Below are 6,499 nucleotides of genomic sequence, written 5' to 3' on the forward strand. Positions count from 1 at the left end.
CGGGTTTTAAGGGGAAGGAGTGGTGACAGTCCCCCAAAGCTCCCTATTCAGTGCACGGGCGGTGTGCAGGGATCCTGTCACCTCTCCTTTCCTGTGGGGAAAGCACAGGCCTAGTCCGCGAGTCGGCCTGAGCGCCAGAGTAAAAGGCCAAGCGATGCCTACACCGGGAGATGGTAGTGTGCATGGAGTGCCATCCTAGGCTAAGCGCGCTACTGCACGGTTGTGACTGTGTCTGCGTAGTTCGGCCTGGCAAGGTGAACCCAGGACGCGAACATGGAGCCAGGGAAAGCAAGGCCCAAGAGGCACCAGCTCTCCCGCAGCTCTTCTTCCCAGACGCGACAGAAGCCTTGCTGAGGAAGCAGTGGCGAAGGGCTGTTTGCTCCAAACCAAAGCCTCTGCGAAAGGACAGCATTCCCCGAGAAATGTTTTGGGGGCTGCTGCTGCTTGCCTAAGCGAGTCTCCGCAGCATGTTGGAAGATACCCGCATGGAGCGAAATCCTCTTTGCCCTAGCATCCTTTCTGCCTGAGAGAGAAGCATGGTTGCTCACGTCTGTCACCGCGCTCCCCAGGAGCAATTTTGGGGAAGGCACAGCACGCCGCCCCCGGGGAAGAGAAGGATCCCTTGGCCTTGGGTCTGGAAACGCTCGGGAAGCAGAATAGCCTGCCGAGGCACCAACAGCCGGCCATGAGAAGACAAGTGTCCTCTCCTCCCTGTGCGGAGAGATTGAAGCCTGGCTGCTAAGGAGACATGAGGGGAAGACAAGGGCATGGGTGCGTGCTCCACTCTGAGGAAGGAGTCTGGGCAGAAGGCAGGCCTGTCCTGTGCCTCTTGTCCCAAGGGGAAAGCATCTGTTTGGCCACCTGTCCCAAGGGCAGACTTGGGCTTGCCACCAGGTGCCATACCCGGAACTCGCAGAAACAACCCCATGGAGAAACGTGCAGTCAGATGCCGTCTTCCACCAAGATATGGCAGCATTGTGGGTGGCCGGGGGTGTGCCGGGTAAAGAGTGGAGACAGTCCCCACCGTTCCCCATCCCAGTGCTCGGGCCCTGTGCAGGGATCCTGTCGCCTCTTCTCTCCTGTGGTGAAGGCACTGGCCTTGACCCCGAGTCTGCCCGAGCGCCGGAGCAAAAGGCAAAGCCTTACCTACGCCAGGAGATGGTAATAGGCAAAGAGTGTCATGCTAGGCAACGCACGCTGCTGCAGGGTTGTGACTGTGTCTGCTTAGATGGGCTTAGCAAGGTGAACCCCGGCGCGAACTTGGAGCCCGGGAAAACAAGGCCCAAGAGGCACCAGCTCTCCCGCGGCTCTTCTTTCCAGCCGCGACAGAGCAAACGACCAAAGCCTTGCTGAGGAAGCAGCAGCGAAGTGCGGTTTGCGCCAAGCTGAAAACCTCTGCGAAAGCATAGCAGTCGCTGGGAAATCAGAGTCGGTTCTGTGGGATGCTGCCTGCTGCTTGCCGGAGCTAGTCTCCACTGCACGGTGGAATAAACCCGCATGGAGCGAAATCCTCTTTGCCTGGGCTTCCGCTCTGCCTGAGAGAGAAGCGCGGTGGTGCCTGTGGAAAGAGCCTTAAGGAAAGGGACACATCTGTCACTGCAGAGCGAAGGAAGCCGGGCTGCTAAGGAGACACGAGGGGGAGATTAGGGCAGGGGAAAGGGCTCCACTCTGAGGAAGGAGTCTGGGCAGAAAGCATGCCTGTCCTGAGCCTTTGGGCCCAAGGAGACAGCAGCTCCTAGGCCACATGACCGTGGTGGAGCCATGGGCTTGCCACCAGGCGCCTACTCTAAACTCGAGAAACAACTCCCAGAAAGACCTGGCCATCAGATGCCGTCTTCCTCCGGGATGTAGAAGCTTGGAGGAGGCCCGGGTTTTAAGGGGAAGGAGTGGTGACAGTCCCCCAAAGCTCCCTATTCAGTGCACGGGCGGTGTGCAGGGATCCTGTCACCTCTCCTTTCCTGTGGGGAAAGCACAGGCCTAGTCCGCGAGTCGGCCTGAGCGCCAGAGTAAAAGGCCAAGCGATGCCTACACCGGGAGATGGTAGTGTGCATGGAGTGCCATCCTAGGCTAAGCGCGCTACTGCACGGTTGTGACTGTGTCTGCGTAGTTCGGCCTGGCAGGGTGAACCCAGGACGCGAACATGGAGCCAGGGAAAGCAAGGCCCAAGAGGCACCAGCTCTCCCGCAGCTCTTCTTCCCAGACGCGACAGAAGCCTTGCTGAGGAAGCAGTGGCGAAGGGCTGTTTGCTCCAAACCAAAGCCTCTGCGAAAGGACAGCATTCCCCGAGAAATGTTTTGGGGGCTGCTGCTGCTTGCCTAAGCGAGTCTCCGCAGCATGTTGGAAGATACCCGCATGGAGCGAAATCCTCTTTGCCCTAGCATCCTTTCTGCCTGAGAGAGAAGCATGGTTGCTCACGTCTGTCACCGCGCTCCCCAGGAGCAATTTTGGGGAAGGCACAGCACGCCGCCCCCGGGGAAGAGAAGGATCCCTTGGCCTTGGGTCTGGAAACGCTCGGGAAGCAGAATAGCCTGCCGAGGCACCAACAGCCGGCCATGAGAAGACAAGTGTCCTCTCCTCCCTGTGCGGAGAGATTGAAGCCTGGCTGCTAAGGAGACATGAGGGGAAGAGAAGGGCATGGGTGCACTGGCCTTGACCCCGAGTCTGCCCGAGCACCGGAGCAAAAGGCAAAGCCTTACCAGAGCAGGAGATGGAATTAGGAATAGAGTGCCATGCTAGGCTTGTGACTGTGTCTGCCTAGTTCGGCTTAGCAAAGTGAAATCCGGGCGCGAACATGGAGCCAGGGAAAGCAAGGCCCAAGAGGCATCAGCTCTCCCGCAGCTCTTCTTCCCTGACGCGACAGAAGCCTTGCTGAGGAAGCAGTGGCTAAGGGCTTTTTGCTCCAAACCAAAGCCTCTGCGAAAGGACAGCATTCCCCGAGAAATGTTTTGGGGGCTGCTGCTGCGTGCCTGAGCCCAGTCTCGCGGTGGGAGAAACCCGCATACATTGAAAGCCCCTTTGCCTGGGCATCTCCCCTTGGAAAGCACAGCATTCGTTGGGAAATCAGAGTTGGGTTTGGGGATGCTGTTGCTGCTTGCCTAAGCGAGTCTCCGCAGCATGTTGGAAGATACCCGCATGGAGCGAAATCCTCTTTGCCCTAGCATCCTTTCTGCCTGAGAGAGAAGCATGGTTGCTCACGTCTGTCACCACGCTCCCCAGGAGCAAGTGTGGGGAAGGCACAGCACGCCGCCCCAGGGAAGAGAAGGATCCCTTGGCCTTGGGGTCTGGAAACGCTCGGGAAGCAGAATAGCCTGCCGAGGCACGAACAGCAGGCCATGAGAAGACAAGTGTCCTCTCCTCCCTGTGCGGAGAGATTGAAGCCTGGCTGCTAAGGAGACATGAGGGGAAGACAAGGGCATGGGTGCGTGCTCCACTCTGAGGAAGGAGTCTGGGCAGAAGGCAGGCCTGTCCTGTGCCTCTTGTCCCAAGGGGAAAGCATCTGTTTGGCCACCTGTCCCAAGGGCAGACTTGGGCTTGCCACCAGGTGCCATACCCGGAACTCGCAGAAACAACCCCATGGAGAAACGTGCAGTCAGATGCCGTCTTCCACCAAGATATGGCAGCATTGTGGGTGGCCGGGGGTGTGCCGGGGAAAGAGTGGAGACAGTCCCCACCGTTCCCCATCCCAGTGCTCGGGCCCTGTGCAGGGATCCTGTCGCCTCTTCTCTCCTGTGGTGAAGGCACTGGCCTTGACCCCGAGTCTGCCCGAGCGCCGGAGCAAAAGGCAAAGCCTTACCTACGCCAGGAGATGGTAATAGGCAAAGAGTGTCATGCTAGGCAACGCACGCTGCTGCAGGGTTGTGACTGTGTCTGCTTAGATCGGCTTAGCAAGGTGAACCCCGGGCGCGAACTTGGAGCCCGGGAAAACAAGGCCCAAGAGGCACCAGCTCTCCCGCGGCTCTTCTTTCCAGCCGCGACAGAGCAAACGACCAAAGCCTTGCTGAGGAAGCAGCAGCGAAGTGCGGTTTGCGCCAAGCTGAAAACCTCTGCGAAAGCATAGCAGTCGCTGGGAAATCAGAGTCGGTTCTGTGGGATGCTGCCTGCTGCTTGCCGGAGCTAGTCTCCACTGCACGGTGGAATAAACCCGCATGGAGCGAAATCCTCTTTGCCTGGGCTTCCGCTCTGCCTGAGAGAGAAGCGCGGTGGTGCCTGTGGAAAGAGCCTTAAGGAAAGGGACACATCTGTCACTGCAGAGCGAAGGAAGCCGGGCTGCTAAGGAGACACGAGGGGGAGATTAGGGCAGGGGAAAGGGCTCCACTCTGAGGAAGGAGTCTGGGCAGAAAGCATGCCTGTCCTGAGCCTTTGGGCCCAAGGAGACAGCAGCTCCTAGGCCACATGACCGTGGTGGAGCCATGGGCTTGCCACCAGGCGCCTACCCTAAACTCGAGAAACAACTCCCAGAAAGACCTGGCCATCAGATGCCGTCTTCCTCCGGGATGTAGAAGCTTGGAGGAGGCCCGGGTTTTAAGGGGAAGGAGTGGTGACAGTCCCCCAAAGCTCCCTATTCAGTGCACGGGCGGTGTGCAGGGATCCTGTCACCTCTCCTTTCCTGTGGGGAAAGCACAGGCCTAGTCCGCGAGTCGGCCTGAGCGCCAGAGTAAAAGGCCAAGCGATGCCTACACCGGGAGATGGTAGTGTGCATGGAGTGCCATCCTAGGCTAAGCGCGCTACTGCACGGTTGTGACTGTGTCTGCGTAGTTCGGCCTGGCAGGGTGAACCCAGGACGCGAACATGGAGCCAGGGAAAGCAAGGCCCAAGAGGCACCAGCTCTCCCGCAGCTCTTCTTCCCAGACGCGACAGAAGCCTTGCTGAGGAAGCAGTGGCGAAGGGCTGTTTGCTCCAAACCAAAGCCTCTGCGAAAGGACAGCATTCCCCGAGAAATGTTTTGGGGGCTGCTGCTGCTTGCCTAAGCGAGTCTCCGCAGCATGTTGGAAGATACCCGCATGGAGCGAAATCCTCTTTGCCCTAGCATCCTTTCTGCCTGAGAGAGAAGCATGGTTGCTCACGTCTGTCACCGCGCTCCCCAGGAGCAATTTTGGGGAAGGCACAGCACGCCGCCCCCGGGGAAGAGAAGGATCCCTTGGCCTTGGGTCTGGAAACGCTCGGGAAGCAGAATAGCCTGCCGAGGCACCAACAGCCGGCCATGAGAAGACAAGTGTCCTCTCCTCCCTGTGCGGAGAGATTGAAGCCTGGCTGCTAAGGAGACATGAGGGGAAGACAAGGGCATGGGTGCGTGCTCCACTCTGAGGAAGGAGTCTGGGCAGAAGGCAGGCCTGTCCTGTGCCTCTTGTCCCAAGGGGAAAGCATCTGTTTGGCCACCTGTCCCAAGGGCAGACTTGGGCTTGCCACCAGGTGCCATACCCGGAACTCGCAGAAACAACCCCATGGAGAAACGTGCAGTCAGATGCCGTCTTCCACCAAGATATGGCAGCATTGTGGGTGGCCGGGGGTGTGCCGGGGAAAGAGTGGAGACAGTCCCCACCGTTCCCCATCCCAGTGCTCGGGCCCTGTGCAGGGATCCTGTCGCCTCTTCTCTCCTGTGGTGAAGGCACTGGCCTTGACCCCGAGTCTGCCCGAGCGCCGGAGCAAAAGGCAAAGCCTTACCTACGCCAGGAGATGGTAATAGGCAAAGAGTGTCATGCTAGGCAACGCACGCTGCTGCAGGGTTGTGACTGTGTCTGCTTAGATCGGCTTAGCAAGGTGAACCCAGGGCGCGAACTTGGAGCCCGGGAAAACAAGGCCCAAGAGGCACCAGCTCTCCCGCGGCTCTTCTTTCCAGCCGCGACAGAGCAAACGACCAAAGCCTTGCTGAGGAAGCAGCAGCGAAGTGCGGTTTGCGCCAAGCTGAAAACCTCTGCGAAAGCATAGCAGTCGCTGGGAAATCAGAGTCGGTTCTGTGGGATGCTGCCTGCTGCTTGCCGGAGCTAGTCTCCACTGCACGGTGGAATAAACCCGCATGGAGCGAAATCCTCTTTGCCTGGGCTTCCGCTCTGCCTGAGAGAGAAGCGCGGTGGTGCCTGTGGAAAGAGCCTTAAGGAAAGGGACACATCTGTCACTGCAGAGCGAAGGAAGCCGGGCTGCTAAGGAGACACGAGGGGGAGATTAGGGCAGGGGAAAGGGATCCACTCTGAGGAAGGAGTCTGGGCAGAAAGCATGCCTGTCCTGAGCCTTTGGGCCCAAGGAGACAGCAGCTCCTAGGCCACATGACCGTGGTGGAGCCATGGGCTTGCCACCAGGCGCCTACCCTAAACTCGAGAAACAACTCCCAGAAAGACCTGGCCATCAGATGCCGTCTTCCTCCGGGATGTAGAAGCTTGGAGGAGGCCCGGGTTTTAAGGGGAAGGAGTGGTGACAGTCCCCCAAAGCTCCCTATTCAGTGCACGGGCGGTGTGCAGGGATCCTGTCACCTCTCCTTTCCTGTGGGGAAAGCACAGGCCTAGTC

This window comes from Mustela nivalis, assembly GCF_964662115.1.
Source record: "Mustela nivalis genome assembly, contig: HAP1_SCAFFOLD_176, whole genome shotgun sequence".
Lineage (NCBI taxonomy): Eukaryota > Metazoa > Chordata > Mammalia > Carnivora > Mustelidae > Mustela > Mustela nivalis.